Source organism: Anser brachyrhynchus (assembly GCF_964034855.1).
Source record: "Anser brachyrhynchus genome assembly, chromosome: 1".
Lineage (NCBI taxonomy): Eukaryota > Metazoa > Chordata > Aves > Anseriformes > Anatidae > Anser > Anser brachyrhynchus.
Window position 1 is genome coordinate 99,502,273 of NC_137694.1, and position 20,730 is coordinate 99,523,002.

The 20,730-nt window shown below is 46.9% G+C and overlaps 1 protein-coding gene across 2 annotated transcripts in view; it reads right to left on the minus strand.

Annotated features, from left to right (window-relative positions):
- IGSF11 (immunoglobulin superfamily member 11) overlaps window positions 1-20,730 on the minus strand; it is a 96,815-nt gene that overhangs the window by 67,197 nt on the left and 8,888 nt on the right. The window lies entirely within an intron of this gene.

Below are 20,730 nucleotides of genomic sequence, written 5' to 3' on the forward strand. Positions count from 1 at the left end.
AAGCTCAGAGAGAGATCTTAAACTTTACACTGCCTGTTCCCCGCCCCCCCCCCCCCCCCCCCCAAATACTCAAGGAACCCCTGACTTCTTTCAAACAGGGCTGGAACTGGCCCACAAGGTGCAAAGCTATAGGGGTGAAGCAGAGCATGCCACTTCAGTGCTGCCAGGCTAAAGAAGGATCCTGCAAGTGCACTGTGTAGTAACAGCACCAAGAAAAAAACAGAGAGCCTCAAATCCTGTCCAAAACACACGGTTTGGGCTAAACTGTCCTTTCTGATTATAAACAGTCAGGTGTCAGAGCCCAGGCACCAGAACCCAGCCGCAGAGCGGGCACCAGAGCTGGAGATGAAGGCAAAGAGCAGGAACTATTTCAGGTGACACGACCCCGTCCTCACCAAATAGGATTGCCGGGCACAATCCGATCGGCTGAGGTGTGTCACAGCGCTGAAAATAGCTCTGTACTCTTGCCCTCTTAGCTGGTAAATAGCTTTCAGCCCCCAAAAGTGCTGAAGTGCTGTTCATCGCTGGAAACAGCTTGCACAAAAGTGAGATGGCTTGGAGGGGTGTGGGGGGGGGAACCTGGGCACCTTTTGAAGTGCTGCTGTGGCGTATTCGGGTGAAAAGGACACCCTGAAAGGAGCCATTAGACAGGAAAAGGAAACTCAAGAAATTAGCTTGAAGTTGCAAACCACTTAGAAGTTTCATCTGTGATGCTTTATATGGGCACATCTCAAATGCACAAAGCCTGCTTCGCTAATGTGGAACTGGGAACATAGGAGGCAGCATGGGACAGGATCTGCTAGGACACAGAGTCTGTCTGCATCATATAATCCCTTTCACAGACAGATCAAGACAATTATCAAAGACTGCATGGGTTTTTTGCTCCCATTACTCTGCTTGGAAGCCTGTTCCCAAATTTCCTTGACCTAAGGGCTTGAAATTTCGCTTTAATTCCCAGATGAAGTGATTACAACTGAGCCTGTTCTTCTGCCAGCACCTTCCCCTAGCATCAAAAATCCCTTACACCATCACACTGCTTACCCACTGACATATTTAAAGAGCACTCTCATACTCCCCCTACATTTTTACCCAGGCAAAGTGGTCCAAGCTCCCTAACCTGCTGCCACAGGACAAGCTCTCCATTGTCTCATCATCCTGATGGGCACCTGCTGCAGTACAAGTGCACCTCACCCTCAGCAAGATCATCTCAGATCATCTTCCTCTGCCCAAAGGAGGAGACAAGACTTTTATTTTCATTTTTTTTTTATTTTTATTTTAAAACCAAACTTTCTCCCTTGGTGCTTTGGTCACCAGATTTTTCAGTGGCAGCCCTTTTGTCCTCTCTGATACCAGGAAGCTGCATCCTTTGAGCACTCTCTGCTCTCAGGACAGCCTCACACACAGCCCATCAGTTGCTTGTCCCCACCATGAGCATTGGGATGATGGGAAGGAGGTGGTGTTGCTGGAACGATTTAATTTCTGGCATAGCAGAGTCAAACAAGAATGCCATTCCTAGCTATCAGCACAGGGCAAAAGAAAAGTGTGCACACAGAAATACTGAACAGGAGCCTTCGTCCCACCAAACTCACCTGGATGGAGCAGTGTGTGGAGCTTTCTCCTTTGTTGTGACCCTTCTCTGCCTAGCACTTACAGGACATGCTTGGTGCTCACTCCCCCCTGCTCTGTTTCCATTAGCATGGGATGATGCAACCAGAATTTTGCTGCAATTCACGGAGGAATGCTGCTGTCCAAACTGATGAAACAGCAATTCAGCAGAGGATGCAGGAGGCACTTTAGAGAAGTGGCAGTGACACCAGACAAGCTTTCACCACATTTATCAAAGTGCCTGCAGATTCCATTTCAAGGCGGTAGCAACACTTATAAATAATGAGCTTATAAATAATGAGCTCTTCTACATCTAGAGCATTTTAATAAATAAAAATGTAAAAAAGAAACCTAAACGGCACAGTCAGTTCTGTTTCTGCAACCTTTTTGGTCTTCCAAGAATATATATCAATGATTTTCTCCTGTGCAATCCCTGAAAGCACAGCTCTCCCTGAGCGATGCCCCTTGAGTACCAATATGATCTTTCGTATACAGAGGCCATGCTACTACACTGCTACTGAGAAATGTGGAGCTCTGCGTTAGTCCATGTGGCCGTGCATGTATGTGATTTCACTCACCAGCTGCGTGCTCAGCCTTCAGGCACAGCATAAAGCAACCCCTTCCCCGCACAATGCAACTTTCTGCACACTCTTTCTTCCAATCACTACTGTTTTTGAGGCTAGCATTTTTTGGGATCTGTTTCCTGCTTCATCACCCGAGTTTAAGTGTTCATGAAGGATAACCCAGCAAAAAAACCACATGAAAACATTTCCTGAGACTGAGCTCAGCCAATGTCTTGCTCTGCAGCATCCTGGTTGCTTTGTCCATGAGCCACTATAAAAGCAGAGATGACAAAAACCTCAGTGGTCTTTTAATGTGGGCTTGGAGGACAATGTGAAGCCCACTCACAGCATCAAAGCAGCCTTTCCAATAACACATTCATCTATGCACCATTAAACACGGCCTGACCCAATAGGACAGCAGGCATACAACACACATACAGAAGAGCACCAGCACATGCATGCTGCCCAAACCATGTCCCACACCACGAAGATGCTCTGCCAGAGCACTCATGTCTGGAGTTCCTGCACTGTTCTGATAGTGCATCCTGTGGCCAGGCTCAAGGAAGACTTTCATTTACTAAGCCTTTGCAGGTCTTGGGAGCAAAGTCAGGATGGCTCAGTCCCTGTCCCACACCCCACAGTGCCTGCTCCCTCACACCAAGCTTGAACGACGTCCACCACATGGCACAGTAAGCATGCTCTCTCTGCTACTGTGATATTCTCTTTGCAGCTTGCTGCTAATTATTTGTGCAGCCCTGGCTCTCCGAGCTGCAGCAGTGGCTGCTACAACAGCATTCTCTCTGCAAGAGACAGGATGGTGCCACAAGGAGGGAAATGGCTTCTACCAGAATAACATACCCTGCTGATGAGCGCTGGGAAGGGCCAGAAGGCAGCACGAGCCAGGAGCCAGCCCATGCAGACGCTGACGTATATATAAGTACACTTGCCATGCCAGTGAGAACCCGCTTCTTTTTCCCAGGCTGTTCAGACAAACTTAACCAAATCTAAAACAAGGGGCATGCTGACACCCTAACAAAACCCCTAACAACAGGGGAAAAATGAGTTAGATGCTAGTGTCATAAAGATAAAAATCTTTATGGACAAAAAAAAAGAAATAACTTGAGTTCACCTGCCCAAGTATCATTCTGCAGCTGAAGAGTCTGCTCTTCTTGGGAAGGGTTTCCTGTCTCAGTGAATGTGTCCTGCTGAATTACATGGAGATGCCAGTGTAGGGATGCTTCCTTTCCAGCAGGCGTAGTGCCTTCTCAAAGTCTTGAAAATGCAAACTGCAGCTGTCAGAGAAAACACTGAACTGTTTCCAGGACCATATTTATAGCTGGTTTAGAGGGTTTTTATTCAGTATTTAGAGCTCCTGTTGTTGGTGTGGTTTGTTTGTTTGTTTTTTTTTTTTTTCAGGTGACTCCTGTATTTCCTTTTGCTTAATTGTGAGTCATCCAGGTGATAACCATGTGCAGATTGATTAATCAAACTGAAATGCAACAACCGGAACTATCATCACAATCTCACAGCTAAACACTCCTAACCTGGAAATTAAATGCTGGAGGTTTTCATAGTAACATTATCTCAGCATTTTGCATGCCCAACATCTAGCAAAATGGTTGCTGAAGAAAACTCAAAGAAATATTCATACTGAAAATGTAATCTTCTCCAAGTGCAATAAAGACAAGATAACATTTCCCAAATGTCACAATTTAAAAACCTATTCATCTGAGACATTAATGTTACAGAACCAAAAGCATCCATACTTTTATTTCCCACAACTTCTGCTTTTGTCATGGTTCAGTCATGTATTACCAGTTATGTATAGCTGGAGCTGCCCAGTTTGAACAAGCCTCACTGGCATAGACTCTGTAAGGGGGAGTGCAGGGTCTAAAAACAACGCTATGCACTCCACAGATGCACTACTATTTTACAGAAAATCTGTTGGTTGTGGTAAAACTTGCCAAAAGTTTTCATACTGAAAATCATCCCAGGAGCCTAAGAATTCCGCAACTCATTTTCCTCTGGGCCCCTGTGTTTCATCAGTTGGTAATGTTAATAGAGGGGTAGATTCTGCAGGGCTCTGAGCATCCATAGTGCTCCTTAGTCATGTCCACAGCTATCATAGCTCCGGCGAAGTGTTCAGCATAGTAGTGCACCAGCTTTTATGGCCTTGAAGAGCACTGAGTACTCAGCTTCCTCAAAGTGTCATTTGAGTGTTTTCCTAAAACACTGCTTTGTGAACATTTTTAATTCAGCTTGCTTTCTATTCCTTTTGTCTTCCTTGTGGCAAAGAAGGGCTCTTCTCATAAAGGAAGTATGACTCTGGTTTTCTACATACTTTAATGTTGACTCTTTTGTGTGACAAATAACCCCTCCCAAAAGACCACAATAAAGGCATCATTCTTCACAACTCCACAGCACCTTCTTCTTTTCAGAACACAGTGATACCACTCCATCATAAAGACGCACATACTCAAAACTTTGCCAGATAAACAACTGGAAATCCCCTCCTCTAGGCTGGAAACATACTGGGAGATGCCATCCCAGTAATAAGGCCTTTCAGTTAGTCATGGGTGTATGAAAATTGGGACTAATCAGGTTTCCAGCTCTGGTAGGGGCAGCCAGAGGTCTGCTAGCAAGAGGAGAAAACATCCTGCAGCTAAGCCACCAGGCGGGGCAGATGACTTGGTACCTCCCCCAGGTACTTCCAACAGTTTGCTCAAAGTCTCCACAAATTGTTTATAGTCAGGTGCCAGGAATATTTCTGTGTCTGATTGCTGATGAAATCACCTGGATGCCAGGATAGCAGCTAGGAGCTAGGAGCTTCTGTATCTCTATAGGTCTCTTCCTGACTCTCCCTTCTGCCCTTTTACCCATCTGTAAGGCACTCCTTGTCAGGTTGCTCACAAAAGCATGGATAAAACCTCCACGGAAAACCACTATTTTTTTATTTGATTTTTTTTTTGTTGCAGGAAGAGGAAAGCCCAGCAAAGAAATTTGCAGGAAGAGGAATGCACAACGAAGCACTGATCTTTAGTGCATTGTGGTGCATTCACCTGGCAGGCAGCAGCCCCAGCTGGCCAGGATCTGAATGTCCCTCAAGGTGCTCAGGAGATGGAGCAGCTGTGACATCAGGAAAGGCTGCCACACAATGTGCTGGGCTGGGTTTCTTCCCCACTCCTTCCCTCCTCCATCCGATGGTCAGGTTAGCTTCATGGGGGAGAATCAGAGGCTGCCAGCACCAAACCACCATCTCCTCTTGACATCAACAGGCCATGGCCTTGGGCACTGGTATGGAGAGGCAACCACAGCAGCTGCTCCTACCCCCAGGGCTGACTCCACAGCATGAGCATTAGTGCCAACCACCCTGGTTGGCACTGAGCACACCAAACCCCACAGCCTGGGGAAGAGGAAACACTGGATCTCCAGTACTTCTGTAGGCAGTAGAGGAATGGTCACCAATCTGCTCCGGGCCTTCACCACCTACCTGCTCAAGCCCCATACTGTCTTTGAGGCCACCCTCCCACCTAGAGTCTTCACCCCCTCTGCTTCCACCACCAGAGACCTTCTCTGTTGCTGGTGGTGGAAACAAAAGGGGTGAAGGCAAGGCATCCAGGTCCCCATGCATTCTCCACCAGGAGGTCTTGTCTGCTGCAGAGAGATATAGTTTACTTGAGTTAATGTCTCCATTAGATAGAGGAGAACAGGACTGCAAGAGCTCAGTGAAATGAAAAAGTACTGAGTTTAAAAAAAAAAAGAGAGAGAGAGAGAGAGAAAAAGAGGTACAGTTAAATTAAACTTTAAGAAGTGACCAGAAGCAAGCATTACCTTTCCTTATCAGGAGTTTACCTATATTAACAGAAGAGGAAGGTTTCTCCTCCTCATCCCCTGTGAACTAGTGATTTAACACATTGTGCCCGGTTTCAGCAGGCTGTGGTTGCTGCCAGCCTTGGCATGGGTCTGCCTGGCCTTGTCACCATCCCCGTGCTCCAGCTGGCTCCTCCTGCAGCAGCAGAGAGGGAAGCCTGCTCTGCTGCTGCCCCTTCTGCGGCTGCTTTGCTGAATTTAAATGTCACTGACGTGACACTGTTTTCCTTCTACCCGTAGAGTAAAAAATAGTGTCAGGAATGTGGCACAGCTCTGCCACTGACCCGAGGCGTCGGTGTGAGTTCAGGAGGCAGGAGCCCTCAGCACGATCCACATCCGCCCCCGTGCATGCACCCAGGCATCATCCAAGCCCTTGGCAAAAGACCCCATCTCACCTCCCACCCCTTGCTGCCACTCCAGTTCTACTTATCCCTCCCTTTTGTATTACCTTGGAAAGGACAAATCCCAGTGAGGGGCAAGGAGCTGAGAAAAAGGACTAGCAAAGGACACCCGGCAGAAAAAAGAAGAGGAAAAAGAGGTGCACAAAGTCTGGCAAAGATGAAGGAGGAATGTGATGTGGAGTGAGAGGGAGAGAAAACCTGGGAAACAATGAAGGGGAGAGGGAAAGAAGGGCAGCTCCTCCCTCAGATCCAGGGCAGCATCCCCGCACTCTTGGCGGCTTGAAGACCACGCAGTATCAGAGGCAGGGGACCATGCTGAAAGGGGCCGACGTGCCGTACGGAAACCAGCTGCGAGCTCCAGGAGCCTGGGTTACAGCACAAAGCCCCAGGCGCAGACAGGCTGGGGCTGCTTAAAATGAGTGGCGTGCTGCCCAGGGCCTGGAGCCTGCCCGCCAGAAACGCGGCCTCAGCCCCCTGCGAGCCCCCCGGCGCCCCATTTTTTGGCAGAGAGGCTGACAAAGCGCCATTGAGGGCAGCCGGGACGTCAGGGCTGGCTGAACATCCCATCTGCGAACAGTGGGCGCCTTGTTTGCTGGCTGGGGCTGTGGGGAAGCCTCCGCAGAAGTCTATTGAAATGGAAATGGGGCCTCGCACCCAGCAAGAAGGAGCGCAGGCTCGGCCCTAAAAAGAAGGACGATGGGAGACCTCGGAGGGGGAGAAGGATAGGGAAGAGGGGAAAGAGGAGGAGGAGGAAGGGACATGCTCCAGCAAGCACGTTGCACAAGTGGATGCAATGCTAGAATGGGACAGCCAGGAGAAACCCTTTGTGGGGAAAAAGGGAATCTAGGGAGGGTGAGGCTCCAGGCCTAACTTCTTGGCCACCCTACCCCATGAGAAGCAAATTTAGTAACTATGGACATCACCTGGCCACCCAGCCCTGTAAGAAGTGTATTCAGTAATGCTGGGCATCTGACATATGCGTGGAACTCAATGCAGATCCCAAAAGCAAATCTCAAACTCAAACATGGCCAAGCAGAACCCACAATGCACATGGAGAAATAACAGCCCCAGGAAGTAAGGCCCGCAGAATCACAGACTGGTTTGGGTTGGAAGGGACCTTAAAGACCATCTAGTTCTACACTCCTTGCCACAGGCAGGGACACCTCTCACCAGACCAGGTTGCCCAAAGCCCCATCCAGCCTGGCCTTGCACACCTCCAGGGATGGGGCATCCACAGCTTCTCTGGGTAGCCTGTGCCAGTGCCTCACCACCCCCTGAGTAAAGAACTTCTTCCTTATATCTAATCTAAACCTACCCTTTTTTAGTGCAAAGCCATTCCCTCTTGTCATATCCCTACACCCCTGACAAAGAGTCCCTCCTCAGCTTTCCTGTAGGCCCCCTTTGGAAGGGGGGAAGGCCCCTATTGGAAGGCCGCTGAAAGGTCTCCCAGAGCTTTCTCTTCTCCAGGCTGGACAACCCCAGCTCCCTTAGCCTGTCTTCATAGGAGGAGTGTTCCAGCCCCTTGATCATCCTCATGGCCCTCCTCTGCACTCGCTCCAACAGCTCCACGTCCTTCTTGTGCTGGGGGCCTCAGAGCTGAAGGCAGTGCTCCAGGTGTGGTCTCACAAAGGCAGAGCAGAGGGGGAGAATCGGCTCCCTCAACCAGCTGCCCACTGTGTTTTTGATGTAGCCCAGGATACGGTTGGCTTTCTGGGCTGCAAGTGCACATTGCTGGCTCATGTTGAGCTTCTCATCAACGCCCCCAGATCCTTCTTCTCAGAGCTGTTCTCAATGGCATGTAGCAGGCCTGGGGCAGAGATGTGTTGATAACCCTGTGCAACACTAATTGTTTTCAAGTCCTAAAAAAACTCTCTCTCTTCTTAAAACAGCAGAACCTGTGAATCCATCCCTTCTTTCTCACTTTTTTTTTTTTCCTGTGTTGGGGTGGAACAAGGGGAGAGGATGGGGGAAATCTCATGTAATGAACTAGCACAGATTACTGATGCTAACACGCCTTTCCAGGCTGAAAGTAAGCACAGTGGCCCTCCACACAAGCCAACTGAGCAAGCAATACAGCAAAGGAATAAATCAAGATAAACCCTCAATAAATTAAACCTGAATTAAATTAATTAAGAGGAGACATTACGACTTCAATCACAGGAAATTCTACAAGCCGACCTGTGGCTTTAATTTCACAGCTGTGCTTGTGCTACCCTGTGGTGCCATCAGTCTAAATTAATTCTAGGTACTCACCCAACAGCCCGGGAGATGGCAGCTGTCCTACGGAGCCCAACTACTGAGGTTCAGATCTCTCTCCTCATCCTAGTCTTTGTCCTGGAGCAGTCTTGGTTGGATGGGGAAACCACCTTTCCCCAGTCTCCATGTCTTGAGGTGACCACCAGACCATGCACAGGGCACAATAGAGACAGGAACCCACGAGAGAGGTAAAATGCAGCTCCGTATTTCCAAGGACTCAGGCGAGAGACTCAAATTCCTCTTAAAAGAGCCTACACTAGATAGCCCTTTCACATGCACTTTCTCTGTGCAGGAACCTGGGAAAAGACAGAACCTAAAAATGACCTTTAGTTTGCACATTCCTTTCTTGGGAAGGAGCAAAAAAAAAGGTTTTTATTCATCTTTGGTGTTGGTAATGGGATAACAGGGAGGCAGTTTCAGAGTAATTTGCTGGGAGTTACTCCAAAGTTCAAATATTGCAGGACAAGATCACAGGCCCCAAGAAAAAAAAAAAAAAAAGAAATGTTACATTGCACTGTGCTCCTTATCTGGTCTTGTCAGGAGTCCCTCGTGCCATCCGCAGGAAAGATATTCAAAAGGGAAACGTAAAAAATAAGAATGAAAGGCACAATGAAACCACTACATGCATGTGTCCCCTGCCTACCTTCACTCTTTATTTTAGCAAGTAATTGCACCCAACATCTCCTATTGCCTCTGTTTCTTAACTGCCTAATAGACAATGGGAAGAAACTTTCTTCCCCAGAATGTAGGAAAGTCTTTCCATAAACCATTAAGATAAAGCAAAAAGTGCCACACACAGACACAACAGAAATACATCTTTCCAAGGCTCATCGAAGTGAGAAGGAGACCGTTTTAATTAAAAAGCTATACCTCCACTTCGGGAAAGATTAATGTGTTCTGCAGAGCCATGAAGCCGCTCTCCAGATGCATATCGTCCCCACGCATTAAGAGCCACTGTTTGTGGGTCCCTCACAGCATTTGTCCCCGTCATACTTTCAACAGTGACCCCCCATACAGCTAAAACACATCGAGACTGGAGGGCAACTAGGCGAGGATGCCCTCCCGTTGCCATTGATTTCTGTAGGAGAAGGTGACTCTCCAGACAATGCCTGGTGCCTATTTTAGCCTTTATACTGTTTTTGATCTCTTCACAATGCATGGTTAAAAAAAATATTTACTCTCCATTCACAATTGATTTGAAAATGATTCACTCTTTACTCACAAGGCCTTGGTGAATGATTTAAGGAAAAAAAAAAATCCCTCTGAGAGAGACTGCTTGCACCAGCAGTTGGCTGTGACTGATAACCTTGATCACAGGGTGCTAGGTCTTGACATAATCGGAGAGCAACAGACTGCGAAAGCTAAACAGAACATTTTCTTGCTTGCTCCCAGGAATGCCCATGAAGTGAGTGGCCATCTCCCACACACTCACACAGCTGAACTTGCCTGTACAAGGATGTATGAGCAACAAGGCAGGCAAGAACAGCCTGAACAAGGTCTTATGTGCAAAAGTCTGCTAAGCAACTGTAGGTCAGGGACATAAATTCAGGGAATAGGAGTCATTTCCATGTGATTCACACCAATCCTTCCACATTTTTTGAGAGCATAAGGAAAGGTACCTTGATCTCACTCGGGGCTCTAGGTATCATCTTAATCAGGACCTAACATCTTCAGCACCTGTTTTGGGACCACATCTGGGAGCTTTGGTCAACCTCCCACAAAACTGTGGGGTATTTGGCCTAATTGAGCTGTCAGGAGCCCTGCTGTCTGGCCTTGCTAAAATATGGGTCAGAGAGCTTCCAGGGAATACAGATCACACCTGGGCAAGAGACCATTTTGGCTTTAGCTTCCACTCTTCGGAATAAAAACAAAAGCAGAGAAGAGTGTTAATGCCCAAAGAGTATCTCTTGGTCACTGCCAAGGAAAGCAGCCTCCCTGCCTCCTTCGGTGGCTTCTCTTCCCCAGATACTGGGGAAAGAGACTAGAAGTGCTGGTAGCACATCATTCGTGAACTCTCCCACTGTCTGTTTTTGGCCAGACTTTCTGCTGGAGACCCCAGGTGAGATTCCTTTACTTGGGTAATAAACACATGCTGCCCATCGTGTGCTGCTCCTGGGAAGGGAATTCAGCGCCTATCCCTTTTGCACCCACCTATCTCCCCATATTCTCAATATCACTTGAAGCCATTTCCTTTACACTAGAGTGCTCTTTCTCCTTCTCCTTCCCATTTTTCATCCTGAAGGAGGGAACAGACTCTTCCCATACTGCCAGTGACTATGATGAAATGCTTGTATGGCAGCAGTCCTGGGAAGTGACACACATTTTGCTGGATGGTCCCTGCACCAAAACTCCTCCTGCTAATCGGGGCACCAGCAAGCCTCAAACAGGCAACGAATGACCACCAGACCAGTGAGTGCTTGGCATAAAACTGACAGGAGAAATTTCAGGAATATAATACTTCTGCACAAAACAGATGAAAGATGCAGCCTGCTTTGCAGAGGTTTAAACTTTCAGGATTTTAAAAATTCATTGCTATTCATTGTTGTTACTAATATAACAACTAATAATAGTAATTACGTTATTGTTATGTTAATTCATCTCCTTTTTAACCCCTGTTGTGCTAGTTCCTGCCTTCGCTGAGGTGGTTTAAAGGCGCTCTGTTGAATCACCCAGACTTCAACACAGCTCAGGTATTTAGCCCAGATGTGCCAGAAAAGCAACAGTACCAGATGCCATATCCGCTGGTACTGCTAAAATAGAGCTGAAGATGCAATAAAAATAAAAATCACATACTTTTTTTTCTTTTTTATTTTCATTGCTGCTTCTTTCAAACTCCAGGACAGACAGACACTGAGCAGATATTTAAACGTGTTTCACTGACTTGACACTAAATGGGTGACTGTAGCTTTGATTTGGGACGTACCTTCAAGTCCCAGCCAGAAGACAGAATCGCCAAGTCCCTTTTGGCTTTCTTAGGGTGCTCAGTGCTGTAGCACCCCACACCCTTCATAAGCAAATCTTTGTATTTTTCCAGCTCCTCCGGGATGGGGTGCTGGTCTGCTTGCCCCAGCCAGTCCCAGACTCATCCTACCCACCTCCTCCAAGCCTCAAGTCCTGGGCAGCCTGCTCTTGCTGTCCCCACTTGAGCAGGGGTTGGACTAGACAATCTCCAGAGCTCCCTGACCACCTCAGTGTTTTTGCTTTGTTTCTGTAACCTCTCTCATCAGCATTTGCTCTCACTGAGTCCCAGTCTCCATCCGGTCCCATCTGGCCCTTCTTCCTCCCATGCAATTGTGGTCAGGGGTTTTGTTGACCCTGCCTGCTAAGAATAAGACTGAGAAGATGAAATTATAACTCAAATTACCAGCCATTCTTAAAAAGAAGCAGCACAACCAGCCTCCTTGATTGCAGTATTATTATTATTTTTAAATCCCAAAATACTGTTATTGTCTGCAGAGATGATCCATCCAGGTGGCAGATTAACCACACTGCTTGTGCAGAAATTCGGTGGTGGTTCCCATCAGGGTTACCGCAGGTCTGGCTCCATACAGCACAATGGAGGCTCACTAAGCTGCTGCAAGAAACAGATTGAGTGGCTGCAAGCTGCAGCGAGGCAGCTCTGCCAAGCAGCAACATGCAGAGCCAGCCTGGTGCGCCTGCACCCCTCAGCTGCTCATCAGGAGCACTCAAGTGCACAGTGCAGGGATGCTTGAGTGACCCCACGCTGTGCCAGCCAGGTGCCGTACGTCCTATCATGAATCTGAGTGACTAAAGCCTGCCAAAGCTTGTCTCCTTCAGAGATAATTAGGTGTCTCTATGCTGGGATCCCTCGTTTGCAGGATCTGGGAGAGCTTATCCAGAGCCCTAAGGCATGCGTGGCAGGCAGCTCAGGTTAGGTGTGGCACCAGGCTATCAAGCCCTCCTCTGGAGCAGTCTACAGGCAACACCATGCAGAGAGGCCCTGCAAACATGAGCTTGGCCCCATCAGGACTTATGGTTGGAACAACCCCCACCATGTCAAACCCACACTGTTTACAGGGAGAGCCTTCAGATGCACTTGCTTCTGCTGTACTGCTCAGTATCTATAGCATCTTCAAGGAACAGGCAACACTGATTTACATGACCTCAGGGTGACAAGAGAATGTACTCTACCCTGAAGAGACCAGGAGTAACACTTCTCCCCACAGAAGTCCTCGGGATATCACCAGCTTCATCCTTCTGCCCTAAGGCAGGATTTCCTACAGCCTTGCCACCGTGCCAGCTGTTGGTTGAACCTGTCCTTTAGAGGCCTTCTTCCACGGTGGAAACTCCACACCTTTCCCAGCCAGCCTCCTCCAATGGCAGTCAATCCTTCCTGCATGTGGAAGACCTCCAAGGAAGATGCAGATGCTGTGGGAGCCAACGGTGCATACGTCACTGGCATCAGGGATTAAGGTTACAACTGTTTGGGTTTCTGCAGGAGGGCATGAGCACACAAGCAGAATGAGCCCTGGGAGCTTTAATAAACCATGCGCTATCCTTACATGGAGAGCAGCCCATAAGATAAAGAATCCCTTCGCAGAGTCTCTGAAATCTTATTCATGGTCTATTGGTATATCTGCACTGATGCCAGTGTAGATACATCAGTGGAGTACAACAGACCCTTGCACATAATGACAAGGGAAAAAGATTGTAGTTCTGCTTGGTTGGGCCCCAGGTCAGGCCCGTTCTGCTGCAAATCTTTATCCTCATTGTGTATCTTATGCCATGGTTGTGGCAGTAATAATAACATAGCACTGGCATAACGTTTTTCCCTGACAGCATCCTCAGGAGTGAGCTACTGTCATTACCTCCTAGAAGTGAGGAGAGCAAGGCCCCGTAACCAAGAGGGCAGGGATGAGAAACATGGCCTCATGCTCGCTCCACGCTGCTTCTTCAGGCAGTGCCTCCTCCTGCCCTTACCTGCTTCCTGCTCCTGTGGCCAGTCAGGGAATAAAACCTTGAGAACAGTTATGAAATTCAGCCCCAAGACAAGAAAAACAAAAGAAGGGTAACCCAGAAGATGAATGGAAAGCACAGTATAGGTGAGGTGCTGTGTTTCCCCACTTGAAACCCCCTTAGTAGAGTTGCCCTACACAAGCCCTCAGTACAGCAAAAGAATTCCCCAAATAATACAGAAGGCTGCCTTCCTGCTGCATTAGTGGTGTCAACCACTGCAGGACAAGAAGGACAACGGCATCCAGGCACGGCCAGCCAGCTGCTATTAGTCATCTCCTCAGTCTGTCTGAAAGCTGCATAAAAATGCAGAGAGGGGACAGGACAAATCAGACCCTACACCCTCTCATCCAGACCAGTCAGCGTGCTTGTGCAATGGTAACCAAAATCACAGAACTACAGAGTGGCTGAGGTTGGAAAGCACCCCTGGACATCATCTGGTCCAACTCCCCTGCAGGGTCACCTAGAGCAGGCTGCCCAGGACCATGTCCAGGTGGCTTTTGAAGATCTTCAGGGAAGGAGATCCACAACCTCTCTGGGCAACCTGTGTCAGGACTCCATCACCCACACAGTAATGAAGCACTCCCTCCAGGTATTTGATAAAATCCCTCTCAAGCCTCCTCTTCTCCATGTTGAACAGTCCCAGCTCCCCCAGTCTCTCCTCTTAGGAGAGGTGCTCCAGTCCTTTGATAATCTTGGTTGAATACTGGACTCTTTCCAGTATGTCTAGGTGTCTCTTGTACTGAGTTTGGGGCAGAAAAATAGGTGTGAACTCCTCCTTGAAGTACTGCTGTCTCATCTACCCAAACCATCTGCAGGAGGATGCAAGGTTGCACCATTCCTACCCATTTTCCTTGGTGCTTATTTACTCTGTGTGTCTGCATAGCCACGAACAGGATTTGAAATAAGCCTGCTCATGCACTCAGACATGTCCCCCCAGCCCCACCGGGAGGACAGCTTCAGCCCCCGTTGGTCTCTGCACTTCCCATGGGAAAAGCGTGAGCAGGCAAGGAGGGAGAAGAGTTGTGAGCAGAAGCCGTGATCTGACTCTGTCAGCAGATGACTTCTATTTGCACTCATTAGCACTGCCCTAGCGTGTGCTAACACCACCCCCTCGGGTAATTTAAATTTATAAAAAAAAAAAAAAATAGAGGAGAAGAAGAAGAGGAGAAAAAAAAAGCCCATATTTCTATATTTAGGAGGTTAGGATAATCGGGGTGGAAGAGCCCATCTGTTTGACGTTCACTCCAGCTGCTGTGGATGCGGAAATTTGTCTATTTTCTTTCCTTTTGCCTGTTTCAACTTGTCCTGGCTGACTGCAACAGCCACCCAGATTGCCCGCTGTATGGCTATGGCCAGTTGGATTTAAACTGAACACCATCCCATAGGAGTCACTGTGCAACCTGTCACGGCAACTAGGATCCTTCCCAAGGGAGTGTAAAACAGTTAATAATAATAATTATTATTGTTATTATTTTATTGTTACTATTAACAAACACCTGTTCGTAACACTGAAGAGAGAACAACACAGAGAGGCAGAAGACAAGACATATCTTAGCCCTCTATAAAGGTCAGTTTTAGGAAGGTAGCCTCCTCTCTACCATATCTTTATTTTAAGAGATTTCATATAAAGCTGAATTTCTCTGGGATGCCAACTTGCTTCAGTGGCACTAGCCACATGGAGACACAGCCACATTTCTTTTCCAGCCAGCCCCATTTGCCATTTTCATCCCAAGATACTCTGAAAGTGAGCCCAAGCTAAATGTGGAATGGCCTTTGATCTCCCACCTTCCTGAGCTGATCAGGATCTGGTCCCAAAATAACGTAGATGCAATGGCCTCCAGCAGTCTCTTGATGCTGTTCCTGTCATAGACATGAGTGCCCACAGCCCTTATAGGATATAGCATCACTGCCCCTGTATACCTAGCACAGTGCTACTCATTTTGCTGCTAAAGGCATCCACATAGTGTGTAAGGACCTGTGGCACACCACTGGGACCATTTGCTGTTTATTTGGTACAGGTGATTGCTTTTTAATTTTACAATATGCATCAGTCGGGTTATTAAAGGTGCCAGGGATGAGCAGTAAGCCTGGATAAATTGTATGCAATTGATGTGCTAAAAGCCCTACAAAAATGAGAGAAGAGTGCTGGTGCAAAATTCAGAATTTCACCACCTGCTTTTCCTTGCAGGGCCCTCCCTAGCCATTGAGCTGGGGCCACACAACAGGCCTTATAGGAGGATAGACAGGAAGCACAGATTAATAAATAGGAATACAGATGGGGAAACATGCCAGTCGAGAGACTGCCCAGCCCTCCCTGCATCACACACTGCTAGTGCTCCTCACTTCTGCTCTGCAAATGCTCCCTCCACTTCCCAGCTACCCAGAGCTGACGCTGTCCCATTGATTTCCATGGGTGCCACACTACGACTTAAGCCATCACCTAAGGGGCAATAAATTCGTCCACAGGTCCAAAAACTTTCCCCCCCAAAGAATCCTCCTTTCATATATATCTTGTAAGTTTCCTGCGTACAAGGCTCCAATAGACAGTGATGACCACTTTCTGTAGGTTTGTCCTTGTGGTATGTCAGGTTTGGGTTTTGGTACAGAGGATGGATTGGTTGCATTTCTGACTAAGCCTACTGACTAAGCACAAGAAACAACATCATACTCCTTTAAGTCTATGCTCCAAAGAGCTCATTTTAGCTCTTGCAAGTCAGCAGGAACAGTCGCCCTTCCTTGCCCCAAAGTCACTGTCTAGCCATGCGGCTGCGTCCCACACATCACCCATCATCCAGAGATGGCTTTTTGTCTTCTCAGCTTCCCAGACCACATCGACCTGAGCCATCTGTGGTCTTCTGCTAGCTACTCTGCTCAGGATGCCCACTGGCATCATGACCCACAAAGAGCTGTTTCCTTGAGAAGCAAGGCCCCAGCACCCACGTCTCCCCAGTAACTTTTAAACCTAGTGGCCAATGCTCATTGACTCTGACAGAGGCCTTCAAGACATTAATTTTATTTCCATAAGTTGAGATATTTGTTGCCATGGGAAAGACTGGGCCCTACTCAACCCTCTATTAGATGTGAGAAACCCCACACAGGTCAGCCTGAAAACAAAATCAGGAAGGATATGAGGTGTCACCAGACTGTGAACCCAAAAACCTAATTATTTAAGCACGCTTTTTCAGTCAGGCCAACAAAACAACACCTGTGCTACAGAGCTAAAAGGTATGTCACATACCTTCAGATGCTGCTTTTCCACAATATATAGCCTCCAAAAGATGCATGGAAAAGTGTAGAGCTTTCCTGATTTATATTCTTATGACAGCCCTTAAAGATGCTAATGTAACTCATAACTATTCCTCGCAGACGTAGAGAAAGTTCTCTTTTCTGTGAGGGTCACTTCTTTGTCAAGTATTATATAACATTTCCTAATTAATTTTTTTGAGAGAGATGATAAGCCAATAAAAGCGCATGGAAAACATTCTGAAATGTGAGAAATCTTAAATGATGAAGAAATAAAGATTTAAGTAAAAATAACAGCTGCTTTTCTCAATTCCTCATATTATTTCCTCTGGTGTTTAACAAAAAGCACAGAACAGTATGTGGAAAACTTCAGGTGAACTGTCTTGTATTCAATTAAATCAGGAATACTGCAAGCCTGTGCAATATTTATATTCTCACCTCCCTCCACCTTCCAAAAGACATAACTGCAGACAAGGAAACACAACAAAAAAAGGAAACACAACAAAAAAGTCTCTCATATGGTGACTCTCATGAAAGATAATTTTGCTTGGGTCTATATTTTTGGACCCTAATTCAGCAAACCACTTAAACATATGCTGAAGTTCATTATTTACCATTCTACCGCTTATGTGTCCACTCAAGTATACACTTGAAGTCAAGCATATGCACAGCACTCTGCTGGCTGTGGACCCTACATCTTTCTGTTCATTTCTGCAACTATTCTAATTTGGTGACATGAATGTACAAGTAAGTAATACATCCCAAGCAATTTTAGCACATGCTGGCACAAGCAAAGTTTGAACCTGATTATCCACATCGATAATCTGACTGATCACTAAAAAGCAATAAAAAATATTTATTTCTTTCAGAAACAGCTGAATTCTAACCATTATTTTCAAGATGTCAAGACAGTGAAATACTATGGCACGAAATTTTGCTCTGGGTCAGTGCCAAGCAACCAAACCTGGAGCTGAAATACTGCTCTGCCCTGAAAGAAAACAGGAGAAACTCTGCTCATGAGTATGCGGAACATCAAATATTATTTGTAGAAGCTATTCAGTAAGTAATTTCAAATAAGTAAAATGGGGAGAAACCACAGGATGTTCACAAACAATTTGCAAACAGAAATGGAAGAGGAATTCATTAAATAAATTATTGGCTATAAATTATTCACCTACCTCTAATCTTACTACCACGTAGACTATAAAATTCATGCCATAAAAGATACAGGATACATAACAAGGCATCGTTAACTTATGCATTTCCCAGTGCTGCTTCATTTTGACTGTCCAGTTATATTATTGCATTAAGACAGCCTTTTGTCTGTAATGTACTTTGAGCGTAATACATTTTTGCTTTAAAAGCTGGGCTAAGGAGACCTGGTCTGATTTTAGACTGTGGTTTGATCTTGAGCTCCAAGGCTGAATATCTCCTCAAGTAAAAGAGAAAGATCCAAGCTGCCCTCTGAGAGACCCAAACTAATGGAAACCTTGCACAGTTGGATAATTTCATGAGATTTCCATCGTCTGGGCCCACTTCACATAAATTCACAGTGGAGAGCAGATCACTGGGCTTCACAGGTGCTGCCTGAGCTTCCCTGTCTGCCAGGTGAAGGCAAGAGATCCCTTTCATTTGACATGGAGGATGGAGACACGAACCATGAGGCATCGTAACAGGCATTTCAGCAAGAGGCATAAAATACATCCTGCAATTATTTTCAGCCACAAAAAAGAAACCCAGGAGGGTTTCCCACTGATAGCCAAGGATGAAGACATTTTTTTCATCTTGTTTTTGTCACGACTTGTTCTAAGTGACAGTCATACTCTGCTACTTGTTTGGTCTCTCAGCAGTTGTTTTGGTTTTTTTCTTTAATACCATATTTGTTTACCTTTAATTAAACAGGCGATGATTGTCATTAAATTTCAATGTTTGTGGAAAACTGATGCAAACTGTGGTTATTCGGCTATGGAGGAAGAGAGTGAAAAAGGGTTCCTACGGTTGTCAAAATAACCTCCTGATCGCCTCCGAAGCCAACGCGATCGCTGCTGCTGGCAATGTGCTGCAGTTAAGCATCACATCTCATCATCCACATGCGATTTCTCCTTTGACATGCCAGCAAGGTTGGTCCTGCACCACTTCGTCATCCTGCACTGACTCATAGTGGGCTCAGCCCCTGGCCCAGTGGATGTCAGGGGCATTTTTATCAAGTCCTGCACATGGTATACCACAGCACGTGGTATTTCCTAAGAGGTGCTTTGAAAGACCTTCAGCATAGGGGCAGGGGAGGCCAGGGCACAGCCTCCGCTCACGTTGAGGACTTCTTGAGGGCTCCATCTCTTGACCCGCAGACCTTACAACCTCAATAAGCTTTGCCATAGTACTCACTACATCAAACAATGGGAGGATAACTATGGCACTGCTGACATGAGAAATCATGGGGATGCTTCCTTTTCTGGCTCATTTCCAACTCAAATTCATGTCAGCGAGGCTTTTTAAAAGGAACCTGAGGGAATTGCGTGCTCGATTCCCATAGGTATTTCAGAAAATCCCAGCTGTAACAGGCATAGCTTTATTTTTTTTTTCCATTTCCATAGTGAAACTACATCATGTGTAGAGAGTGGATAAGAAGGAAGGGCTGGATTTGGCCAGATGGAGACTGCAGTTCCCTTGAGCGATGCAGTTAACCTTCAAAATGCCAGAGGGCCAGCTCCACTCTTTGGTCTGCAGCACAGCCCTGGCTAGCACACCTCCACCACTCATGGTGAAGCCCACCCAGTAATACGAAGCCAAGGCAGGCCAGTCCTGCAGCACACCATCCTGAGCCTCTCAAGCCAAGCCTGTGTGCTAAACTGTCCTCTCCCCAGAGTCCCCAGGGCCACCTCTCTGGACATCCCGTGCATGTCCTTCTGCCAATGACTAAATCAGCAGGAAGGCATCGTGCTCCTATGAAGAAGGCACGGGGCCAGCATCAGGAGATGCAGAATCTGACCCACAGGAGACCTGCATGACCGTTTACGTGGCGCTTTCCACCTCTGTGCCTCAGTTATCCCACCGAGTGTCTGGTGATCTAGACAGTGTCTAAGTCAGCAGAGAGGAAGGTTATACAAAGAAAAGCATTAAAAATATAGGTGGGTGGAATGCAATGCAGCTATGAAAGATTCGGAAAAATATGTGGGCCTCCTTCTTCGTGCTCTTCATATCCTTCTACAAAGTAGTTATTCAAAGCAAAAATAATATACCCTTCCTACAAAGGCGGCATTCACCAGGCATGCATATATTTAGATCACTGTGCAAACAATTACTGACTTTTGTCTGAGGCAGGAGAATGGTACCCTGTGCTGCAGAGGGGGGTGGACAAAGACATCCCAAGTCAGCCTGCAGTGAGGAATAGGCCAGGAGCCGGATCTCAGGGGCAGATTCGGCCTTGGTATAAACACTAATTCTTGCCATGCTTGAAAAACCCAGGAATAAATGGCAAAGCTCTCACGAGCCTGATCTGGAGGTCCATCAGGTGCTGGATGCTTACAGGACATGCTCTCATTTTTCTGCATGTCAAATGCTTCCCTTGAACCTCCCCAGACAAACAAACAGGAGGACACTGCAGCAGAAGCAGCTTTCAGGAAGGACGGCACAAAACTCCTCTCCAACCATTTCTGCAGCAATTTTCGCTTGCCATACTGCCGCCCTTGTGTGGCTGAGGGTGCCACACGTGACTTTTCCTAGCCCATGAGACATCTGTCAACAGGAGCACTCACTGTTCCCTGACCCCCAACACGTGCTTTCTACCCTTTCCACCAACACACAGCATTGCACAG